The 12,463-nt window shown below is 46.8% G+C and overlaps 1 pseudogene; it reads left to right on the top strand.

Annotated features, from left to right (window-relative positions):
* Positions 1-2,788: 2,788 nt before the first annotated feature.
* LOC119350225 lies at positions 2,789-9,737 on the top strand (annotated as a pseudogene).
* The last annotated feature ends 2,726 nt before the right edge of the window (positions 9,738-12,463 follow it).

Raw genomic sequence — 12,463 nt, 5'->3', positions numbered from 1 at the left:
GGGCATCTTGTTCTGATTTTGCCGAGGACTTTTGAATCCGGCGTTTACTGCCGTGCTCATCGGGCTTTTGTCCCTTATCCAGTGCGGTTCGTTGTTACAGCGCGGCTTCCCGTTCCCATCTCTGAGTTTGTACGTATTTGGGTCGCTGGTGCTGCTTCTTGCCAGCCAGCTATCCTCTCCTGCACAGAAGCGGGTCATGAGGCTTCTTAACACGGCCATTGTTCGCGGCTTTTCTTGGCTGAGGTGTCTGGCGAGCCATTCGTCTCGAATGCTATGTTTGAAAGCTGCTAGGGCCTCTGCATTCGGACAGTCGACTATCTGATTCTTTTTGATAAGGAATCTGTTCCAGAGCTTCCTCGCTGACTCTACGAGCTGTTGAGTTATATGGCTCAGATCGTCTGCATCCGGGGGCCGGACATAGGTCCCTTGAAAATTTGCCCGGAAAGCATCCTCAAGCACTGCCCAACTTCCCATGGTGTTCTCGGGAAGGCTTTTAAGCCAATGTCGGGTTGTCCCTTTGAGCTTAAGGGGTAAGTATTTTATGGCATGGAGGTCGTCTCCTCTGGCCATATGTATGTGGAGGATGTAGTCCTCGATCCAGACTCCAGGGTCTGTTGTTCCGTCGTATGGTTCTATGTTCACTGGCTTGAATCCGGCTAGGAATTCATGATCCAGCACCTCATCAGTAAAGCATAGGGGGTGTGCGGCACCCCTGTATTTAGGCGTGCCATGATTTTTGGGTATTTTTTGCGTCGCATCACTCATTGGAGCTTGCTTTCTTGGCCTATAAATGGATCTGGTAGGGCCAGTTTTCTGATGCGGATTCTTGGACGGATCGCGCGCTATATTGAGTGCGGCGTCCTTTGACATGTGAGATTGATCGTAGGGTCGTCTATCCGACCTCGTGGTGTCCTTATTTTTTGACTGTGGGGGCTTTATGGCCTCTTCGTCAAATTCCGGTAGTAGTTTCCGCTTCGGATAGCTCTTTGTGTGGCGACTACTGCCGTACTTGTGTGTGGTATTGAGTACCTTGCCCCATCTGATCCTGAGTGCATCCTCCGCTGTCTTGAGCCTCCACTTCTGTTTTTTCAGGCTACATGCAGTGGCGATGAGCCTTTGGTGGAGGTTCTGATGTTCCAGCAATTTGTCTGGTGTGAGGTCGTCCGGGCTATTATCCTTCCCGGGGATTGGTTGTTCGGATTGTCCGCCCTACTTGGACGGATGCTCGACGGCATGTTCATCGTCCGTTGAGTCGCCTTGCTCTATGGCTGGGTTTTTGTCGAGGTAGGGCTTGGCCTTGCGCTTACGCCGCCGCTTTGATTGTTTCTCGGGGGAGCGATCTCTGGCCGCATCCTTTTGGTCCTCGTAGTCGCTTCTGTTGCGTGTGTCCACCATGTATACATCGCATGATGAGGTGTTTTTCCGGAGCCCTATAGGTGCTGGTTCTTGATCGTCTCCTTTATCGGCGTTCATACCGTTGGTATCTTCGGAGTCGAAGTCTAGCATGTCCGTTAAATTGTCGACAATGGCTACGTAGTGGGTGGTGGGTGGGCTAAAAATTTCTTCGTCGTCTGCATCCCAACCGTGTTGGCTGTAGTCCGGCCTAGGCTCTCCTGACAAAGAGAGAGACTTTAACGAATTCAGGATGTTGCCGAAAGGTGAGTGCTGAAAGACATCCGCGGCGGTGAACTCCATGACCGGAGCCCAATCGGGCTTAACCGGGAGAGGTGCGGGATTTACGGAGTCCGGATCGGAGTCCGGCACCTCGGAGTCACGGGCCTTGCGAGGGACTAGGCTGGTATCCGACTCTATTGCCGTAGAGATTGCAGTTTCCGGGGTGGCGTCTAACCGTCCGTCCCCGACTGGCGTAGTGGGCTCCGAGCTAATGGTCGGAGCGGACACCTGAGCGACGCTCTGGGCATTGTCCGATGACAGAGCTAAATCATGCCCATCATGGCAGTGCGGCGCACCCGGTTGTGGCTCGAATCCGTCAAAGATCAAGTCCCCGCGGATGTCGGCCATGTAGTTCAAGCTTCCAAACCTGACCTGGTGGCCAGGGGCGTAGCTCTCGATCTGCTCCAGATGGCCGAACGAGTCAGCCCGCAGTGCGAAGCCGTCGAATACGAAGATCTGTCCAGGGAGAAAAGTCTCATCCCGGACCGCGTGGCGGTTGACGAGCGAAGAAGCCATCGGGCCTAAAAGGCGACGACACAGAGGAACTCTCAATGAAAGCACCAATGTCGGTGTCAAAACCGGCGGATCTCGGGTAGCGGGTCCCGAACTATGCGTCTAGGCGGATGGTAACAGGAGACAAGGGACACGATGTTTTTACCCAGGTTCGGGCCCTCTCGATGGAGGTAAAACCCTACTCCTCCTTGATTAATATTGATGATATGGGTAGTACAAGAGTGGATCTACCACGAGATCGGAGTGGCTAAACCCTAGAATCTAGCCTATGGTATGATTGTTGTTCGTCCTACGGACTAAAACTCTCCGATTTATATAGACACCGGAGAGGGCTAGGGTTACACAGAGTCGGTTACAATGGGAGGAGATCTTCATATCGTATCGCCAAGCTTGCCTTCCACGCCAAGGAAAGTCCCATCCGGACACGGGACGGAGTCTTCAATCTTGTATCTTCATAGTCCGGGAGTCCGGCCAAAGGTCATAGTCCGGCCATCCGGACACCCCCTAATCCAGGACTCCCTCACCCCCCCTCGCGACACCCCGCTCGACAAACTCAGCTCCAACCAGTTGAAGGAGCAGGTCGACCTCGTCGAGCGGCTCGATGGATGTGCACGATGCTAGAGCTGTCGCGTGCATCAACTACATAAGTGTCATCAATGTTGGAGTTTGGGTGGGGCCTGGCCAATAGTTTTTTTCGAGAGTACGCCAAAGGCGTACCATATTTTTATAGAAGGCAGAAAGAAATGTACAAGACGCAACCCATACTATGTGAACATAGATGGGCGCAGTTCACACAACACCTACAGATACAAAGAGTCTACTCTCTTACAAAATGCTCAAGAACACCTACTCCAAGACTTGCCTCCTTCCACTCCTTGAGCTCGTCTAAGATGTGATCGTGCAGCTAAACTGTTGACATGAATTGGTGCTCCCGATTGAAGACCCTTGCATTTCTTTGTTTCCAGAGCAACCAAGATACCGCGATAATGAACGTGTCAAATCCTCTCTTCTCTCGGCGTGGGAAGCTTTCCCGAGCTGAGAGCCACCAATCTAAGAAGGAGTCTTGCTGTGTGGGTCGCATTACCTGAAGAGAGCACTCGAGCAGCCGGTTCTCGGCGCCATGCATGCCATCCTCCCTCCCATGTACATCGTCGGTCCGCTGCATCTCCAAGCCAGCAGTGTCATCCCTACCGGCACCCCGCTCAACGACCTCGGCTCCAACCTCTGGAAGGAGCAGGACGGCCTCCTCGAGTGGCTTGACGGGCACGGCGCCGGAGCCGTCGTGTACGTCAACTACGGAAGCGTCGCCGTGATGACGAACGAGCAGCTCCTGGAGTTTGGGTGGGGGCTGGCCGACAGTGGCTACGCGTTTATATGGAACATCCGGTAGGACCTCGTCAGGGGAGAGACGACTGTGATGCCACCGGGGTTCCTGGCATCGGTTCACGGCCGCGCCATGCTGACGACGTGGTGCCCGCACGCGAAGGTCCTCAGGCACGAGGCGGTGAGGGTGTTCCTGACGCACTCAGGCTGGAACTCACGTTCGAGAGCATCTCCGTCGGCGTGTCGATCTGTGCTGGTCGTTCGCCGGGGAGCAGCAGACCAACTGCCGGTACAAGCGCACCGAGTGGGGGATTGGGGTGGAGATCGGCGGCGAGTTTGATAGAGGCGTGGTGTCCCGATCTTTCGATGAGATGATATATCGATTTGATGGAGACGACTTTGACAATCCGACTACAAACATGCACGACATTGCGCCTTAGCAATCGCTACACCAACTCCGAGAGGTTTTTGACCACGCCGGAGCACGATCAACCTGACCACGAAGGTCTATTCCTGCAAGCAATCTAAGAACAAGCAAGAATATAATAAAGCAATCTGAATATAGGGAATATATGTGAAGTACTGATAAAGGTGGGGATCCATAAGCGGTCTTGGTCTGGTCGTTGGACACAAATGAAGTACACGAAGTTGCAATGGCTAACTTTTAACTAAACAAATCCCAAGGGAAAAGCTACTAGATGGATCTACTTATATAGGAGCAAGGGGTGGCGGCCAAGGATGTGGGAGGACGTCCCAAGGCAGCCTAAAACTAACCCTAGGTCGTACAAGGCCAATGGGCCCAAGTGGAGGTGACGTAACACCTTTGGACTTGTAGTTTGACTCGGATTCTGGTGCAGCGTCAGATTATTTCGTCCGTAACTCAACCCTCCAAACGGATTTTAAGGTGATTCCAATTGGGTTGGAAAGAGCATGAAATCTACTTTCTAAAAAAAAGAATCACCCAATTCGGAGTCCGTATGAAAAAGTTGTTGGCGTTTTGAGTCAGGTATGTCTGTGCAGTCCGAATCTGAATCCAGAACGTGAGAGACTTGGACTCTATCTTCTCTTCGCCCAAAAGCGACATGAGAGGACTTTTTGAACAACACCTAAACTTCTTCTTTTTCCTTATCTTCATATGTGGATTGTACAAATGTCCCATACACCTGTAATTAGATGAAAGACAAAAGTGTGTGAAGTATTTTTGTTCTGGATAACATAAATAGATTATTGAATAGTTTGCACTAGAAATCACCTGACAAATATGCATGTATGCAATATTTTTGGTTTTATCCAAGGTAGTCATGTCCCCATCATCCTCCCCTTCTTGAAAACAAAGCCGTCCTCGGCGTTGCTTAATCTGAAATGTGGCTAACAAAACAAACAAGGTGTACATATGTATATGTATACGTCATCTATTTTTATTTTCCTTGATTGTTGCACATATGACACATGTATATATGAGGAACCTTCATAGATTATAAAATATAAAGCCAAAATATTATCATAAGTAGAATGCATGAAAATATTGCAACTCAATTTGCACATATAAGTGAAGCTCTTATTCATATCAAAAGATTGGCAATATTCATCATTAAACCATCCCAGCATTGGTGAATAAACCTTATGTGCATCAAATTTACATGCTACAACATGCTTAAATAAGAAAACATGCAATAATTCATTTGACACAGAATGATCACCAAGATTAGAGGTCATATCAAAATGATTAAACATTGGCACAATTATTTTAAAATGTATTTGATCCAAATCTGAATTATTTCCTGATTCACATGGTTCTTTGACATCAACGGTTAATTCAATGGGCGCACTCAAAATTGTTGGTATTTCAGTTGTTTGATCACATGACGCATTCATGACAGTATCAAGATTCTCTAAAATAGATGATGTGCTCAAACCACCAGGTAACTCAACGTAGCAGAAATTCAAAAAATTTCTACGAGTCACCAAGATCTATCTATGGAGAAAATAGCAACGAGAGAGAGGGGAGTGCATCTACATACCCTTGTAGATCGCTAAGCGGAAGCGTTCAAGAGAACGGGGTTGAAGGAGTCGTACTCATCGTGATCCAAATCACCGGAGATCCTAGTGCCGAACGGACGGCACCTCCGCGTTCAACACACGTACAGCCCGGGGACGTCTCCTCCTTCTTGATCCAGCAAGGGGAGAGGAGAAATTGAGGGAGAACTCCGGCAGCACGACGGCGTGGTGGTGGAGCTTGCAGTTCTCCGGCAGGGTTTCGCCAAGCACTAGTACAGAGGAGGAGGTGTTGGGGAGGGAGAGGGCTGCTCCAGGGGCAAGGGTGAAGCTCCCATGCGCCTCCCCACTATATATAGGGGTGGAGGGGGCTGGTTTCTTGCCCTCCAAGTCCATTGGGGCGTTGGCAAAGGTGGGAGGAAAGAAATCCCATCATTTCCTAACCCACCGATTGTTATCCCCCCTTTTTAGGGATCTTGATCTTATCCCTTCGGGATATGATCTTATTCCTTCTAAGAGGGGATCTTGGTGCGCCTTGACCAGGGGTGTGGGGCCTTGCCCCCACTACCCATGTTTATGTGGGATCCCCCATGCAGGTGGGCCCCACTCCGGAACCTTCTAGAACCTTCCCGGTACAATACCGAAAAATCCCGAACATTTTCCGGTGGCCAAAATAGGAGTTCCCATATATAAATATTTACCTCCGGACCATTCTGGAACTCCTCGTGACGTCCGGGATCTCATCCGGGACTCCGAACAACATTCGGTAACTGCACACCAATTCCCATAACAACTCTAGCGTCACCGAACCTTAAGTGTGTAGACCCTACGGGTTCGGGAATCATGCAGACATGACCGAGACAGCTCTCTGGCCAATAACCAACAGCGGGATCTGGATACCCATGTTGGCTCCCACATGTTCCACGATGATCTCATCGGATGAACCACGATGTCTAGGATTCAAGCAATCCCGTATACAATTCCCTTTGTCTAGCGGTATTGTACTTGCCCGAGATTCGATCGTCGGTATGCCGATACCTTGTTCAATCTCGTTACCGGCAAGTCTCTTTACTCATTCCGTAACACATCATCCCGTGATCAACCCCTTGGTCACATTGTGCACATTATGATGATGTCCTACCGAGTGGGCCCAGAGATACCTTTCCGTCAACCGGAGTGACAAATCCCAGTCTCGATTCGTGCCAACCCAACAGACACTTTCGGAGATACCTGTAGTGCACCTTTATAGCCACCCAGTTACATTGTGACGTTTGGTACACCCAAAGCATTCCTACGGTATCCGGGAGTTGCACAATATCATGGTCTAAGGAAATGATACTTGACATTAGAAAAGCTTTAGCATACGAACTACACGATCTTTGTGCTAGGCTTAAGATTGGGTCTTGTCCATCACATCATTCTCCTAATGATGTGATCCCGTTATGAACGACATCCATTGTCCATGGTCAGGAAACCGTAACCATCTATTGATCAACGAGCCAGTCATCTAGAGGCTTACTAGGGACTTGGTGTTGTCTATGTACCCACACATGTATATGAGTTTCCTATCAATACAATTATAGCATGGATAATAAACGATTATCATGAACAAGGAAATATAATAATAATAACTAATTTATTATTGCCTCTAGGGCATATTTCCAACAGAAACAAGAAACAAAATTCGAGAATAATGTTCCTATGAACTACTAGAGTGTGGTTGTAAAGTGCTCACAGTAAAGCAAATATCAATATCTTACAAGTTCTTACCATGCGGCAGGTGGTGACAGGCAACCAGCAGTGTCAAGTAACTCTGAAGATTGTGTAAAGCGATTGCCAGGTGAACATATGTATACACGGTGTAGAAATATGTGGAGCTGGGTTGGCTATATATGGTAGCAAAAAAAAGTAGCAATAATTAATTCAAAGATGCAATGTTGAATAAACGCTCAACGACGGTACTGTGCTGGTCCTAGGCTAGACCAGACTAGAGACGCGAGCCTAGAACACTAATGAGGTCACGACGTAGCACAACTAACATCAATGAAGGATACTAAGTAGCTCTGGACAGCAAGATATAAGTGTAGATCACAACGGCAGTGAAGATAATAATGAAAAACAACTGCCAAGCAGGATATACAACAACTCTCTCCAACTTTCCTCTTGAAAAGTTTGAGCCAATTTTTTGGTAAATTTTCAAAGAATGCTACTAACTCAAGTTTTCCAATGCAAAAAAAATCACTCAATTCCGAATTGATATGAGGAGTCAAAGAATTCTAAAACTGGCCTGAAAAATTGGAACAAGCTGTGTTCACGAACTTCGGAGGGCAAAAAGACCCATTTAGAAGACGATTTTGAGGTGTCAAATATTGAACTAGCTTCTGTAACTATTTAGATACGGCTTGTCGCTAGCTTTATTTTGAGTACTCACGGAGCCAAAACGGACTTCGTATGAGGAAGACACACCTGTTTTACTGAACAGTGTGCAAAATAGATTCCAATCCGAATTCAGGTACGGGATTGATTCTAGATAGATCTGAATTTTTTTCTTCTCACTTTTTTTTTCTCACACTTTTTTTCTTTTTCTTTTTCTTATTTCCTTTTTTTCTTTGTTTTCTATCTTTTTTTCTCCCTCTTTCCAAGACAAGCTAGATAAGATGCAGATTGGATCAGGCGAAGATGTGACTGACCTCAACTATGATTATGACAATGAACAGTCTGTAGCACATGGTGGAAATTGATGGATGGGATGGTGGACAGCGGAAGGGATAATGATGCAGCGGCGGCGTGACTAATGTGAACAGAACTCGAAACTCTAAAGGAACTAGACACTAAGACCAGCAACTCGACACGACAATGCAACCAATAATTCAATAATGCAAACAATGAAAAGAAAATTGCAAAGGCTTGGACTGGCTAGGACAAATGATGAATAGATCTAACTTTTTTTGTGGCTTTTTTTTGGACAATAGGTAAGAAAATAAATCTAATCTAGGAAAACTAGAAATTCTCACCGAGCAACCTGAAAACTGATACCACTTGATAGAGGCGGGGTGTCCCGATCTTTCGATGAGATGATAACTATCGATTTGGTGGAGATGACTTTGACGATCCGACTACAAACGTGCACGACATTGCGCCTTAGCAATCGCTAAACCAACTCCGAGAGGTTATTGACCATGCCGGAGCACGATCAACCTGACCATGAAGGTCTATTCCTGCAAGCAATCGAAGAACAAGCAAGAATATAATAAAGCAATCTGAATATAGGGAATATATATGAAGTACTGATAAAGGTGGGGATCCGTAAGCGGTCTTGGTCTGGTCGTTGGACACAAACGAAGTACAAGAAGTTGCAATGGCTAACTTTTAACTAAACAAATCCCAAGGGAAAAGCTACTAGATGGATCTACTTATATAGGAGCAAGGGGTGGCGGCCAAGGAGGTGGGAGGACGTCCCAAGGCAGCCTAAAACTAACCCTAGGTCGTACAAGGCTAATGGGACCAAGTGGAGGTGACGTAAGACCTTTGGACTTATAGTTTGACTCGGATTCTGGTGTAGCATCAGATTGTTTTGTCCGTAACTCAACGCTCCGGACGGATTTTAAGGTGATTCCAATTGGGTTGGAAAGAGCATGAAATCTACTTTCTAACAAAAAAGAATCACCCAATTCGGAGTCCGTATGAAAAAGTTGTTGGCGTTTTGAGTCAGGTATGTCTGTGCAGTCTGAATCTGAATCCAGAACGTGAGAGACTTGGACTCTATCTTCTCTTGGCCCAAAAGCGACGTGAGAGGACTTTTTGAACAGCACCTAAACTTCTACTTTTCCCTTATCTTCATATGTGGATTGTACAAATGTCCCATACACCTGCAATTAGACAAAACACAAAAGTATGTGAAGTATTTTTGTTCTGGATAACATAAATAGATTATTGAATAGTTTGCACTAGAAATCACGTGACAAATATGCATGTATGCAATATTTTTGGTTTTATCCAAGGTAGCCATGTCCTCATCAGAGGTGAAGCGGGCGGAAGTGGCGGCTATGATATGCGAGGCGATGGTGGGGGAAAAGGGACGGGTGATGAAGCGGCGTGGGGCAGAATGGAAGGAGAAGGCCCTGCGTGCATCGCTGCCAGGTGGGGCCACAGAGGCCAACCTAGACGAGGTGATTCGTAACGTGCTCCTTGCAAAGTACAACGCGCCTGCTAAAAATCAGTCATTTAACTAAGTCTTAGTCAACCATGCAACATTTTATGTCATCATTTGCAACATTTTTCACTAAGTATTAGTCAACCATGCAACATTTTATGTCATCGTTTGCAACATTTTTCTCAACCAGTTGCAATATCCATTTTTTTAGAGGAAAAGGGCAACATGCCCCAGCTCCATTCCATTAGGAAATGAAACACAGAGTTTAGATCTTACAAAAGTAGCACATAGAGGAGCAACAAACCCACTGCCTCAGCCGTAATGCAGAAATGCGCCCCATAAGGGAAAGTACAAAACAGAAACTAGCTGGCCTATTACATAAACGAAAGTTCACCTGTGTTTACACCATAGTTGCCTAGGTACAGGGGAGCCCCATTTTACATCTACTCCCCAGCTACCAGAAGATCTTCAGTGAGCATTGTCCCACTTCAGCCAGGATCTGGCCACATCAGAAGAGGGGGGCTCCTCGCCAGTTGCTCCAGCTCCCTTGACCATTTTTCCAGCTCGTTCCTGGCATGAACTGAGGGTAGGCATTCCCACGAAGATAGATTCCACACAGTTTTTCGCCATATAGCCTGCATCCCAGGCTAGACAATAGCATCAAAAACCATGTTATTGCGAGTTTTTCAGATAGCCCACAGGCCAGCTGCATGTATGATATTGATTGCAGCAAATCTATCTCCTCTAGACCAACAGGAAGAGAAGGACATCATCTTGATGTCCCCCGCAAAACCAGTTAGCCTATTGATAGATCTCCATAATTCAGTAGCAACAACACAGCCAAAAAATAAATGGTAGCAAGATTCCAGCTTAGAGCAGAACACACAAGTTAGATCAAAAACAGTTTGCCTCTTAACTAAACTGTCTCTATTGAGCATGTCGTCCCTCATCGGTTGTAGGACACGTCATATCACCGGTTGCAACATCCTTCATTGACGGCTATAGCAGTTCATTTATAATGGTTGTCGCATTTATTATTATTGCTTGCAATACCATCGTAACATTTTTTGTCCCCGTTTGTAACATCCAGTCGTGCCGGCTTGTAGCAAAAAACCACGCCGACGTCACTCAGCTGAGACTTCGTTAAGTCTCAGTCGACTGAGTTCTAGACACGCCCATTAAACAAAGCTTCACGGGGATTGTTAAAAAAGATGGGGGCCAGCACTCTGTGTCGGTCGACCGGGGCAACCCCCTGTCTAAGCCGCACAGTTGAGATTGTTGTCAACGTTGGAAGTGCCTTGCTGCGTCATTCGCTTCTCGTCTCGCACAGAAATAAAACCCTGACTCCTATTGCACACGCGCAACAAATTCAACAAAGCATCCGGACCAACCTGTGGTTGCACTGTTATTCTAGAACTTTGTGTGCTCAAGATCATACAACTTGTTGCTTTAGGAAGGATACTAAACACCCTCGGTTCCAATCTGAGTACAATGATAATGACACATTGGCTTTTTATATTGAGGATGCATATGATTATTATGATATATAACAAACTAAAGAATCTATTGCTTTTAGGGGTGCTTATGAAATTGCCTCTTTGCCTAAATTTGAAACTAATGATGCTCCTTGTAAATCTAAAAACTTTGCTATACTTAAATATTGCTTCAAAAAATTTCAATAAGAATCCTTATATTACTAATGATATTAAGAAAGTCTTCGTCGTCTGAGAAGAGATTTATGTTTTGCAGGTACCAATGGAAGAAGAAATTACTGAAATTGATTGCTCTTTACATGAAAAAGATGAGGAAGAGTGAAGAACAAGGAGGAAGAGCGGGTTGATAACCTTTGCCCAACCTCCATTTAGGGCTACTGTTTCACTGTTTGCCTTTGCCTAACTTTGCAAATGAGGAGCAGCTAAGGAACAATTGGTATCTCGACACGTCGGTCGATGACATGAGCGACATGTGCAACGACATATGGCTGGGCGACTTCCAACGATGATCTGCACCGTCTCCCGTGAGGTTTCATGTCGAACAACGTCATGCGCAAGGCTGGAAGGTTGTCGCTCCTTGACGACGTCCTTCTGAACACATTTTGACGCCCTTGATCAGCCGGTTCTCGATGCCATGCACGCCATCCTTCCGCCCTTGTACATCATCGATCCGCTACATCTACATGCCAGAAATGTCGCCCCCCCTCGCCACACCCCGCTCGACAAACTCAGCTCCAACCACTTGAAGGAGCAGGTCGACCTCGTCGAGCGGCTCGATGGATGTGCACGATGCTAGAGCCGTCGCGTACGTCAACTACATAAGTGTCATATATGCTGGAGTTTGGGTGGGGCCTGGCTAACAGTTTTTTTAAGAGTACGCCAAAGGCGTACCATATTTTTATAGAAGGCAGAAAGCAATGTACAAGACGCAACCCATACTATGCGAACATAGATGGGCGCAGTTCACACAACACCTACAGATACAAAGAGTCTACTCTCTTACAAAATGCTCAAGAACACCTACTCCGAGACCTGCCTCCTTCCACTCCTTGAGCTCGTCTAAGATGTGATCGTGCAGCTGAACTGTTGACATGAATTGGTGCTCCCGATTGAAGACCCTCGCATTTCTTTGTTTCCAGAGCGACCAAGCTACCGCGATAATGAACGCGTCAAATCCTCTCTTCTCTCGGCGTGGGAAGCTTTCCCGAGCTGAGAGCCACCAATCTAAGGAGTCTTGCTGTGTAGGTCGCATTACCTGAAGATTGAGGTCGTCTAAGCACCTATGCCACACCTCCCTTGAGTACACATATTG

This window comes from Triticum dicoccoides, chromosome 1B (genome assembly GCF_002162155.2).
Source record: "Triticum dicoccoides isolate Atlit2015 ecotype Zavitan chromosome 1B, WEW_v2.0, whole genome shotgun sequence".
Taxonomy (NCBI): domain Eukaryota; kingdom Viridiplantae; phylum Streptophyta; class Magnoliopsida; order Poales; family Poaceae; genus Triticum; species Triticum dicoccoides.
The sequence above is the reverse complement of the archived record's forward strand: the minus strand, read 5'-3'. Positions and strand labels throughout refer to the sequence as shown.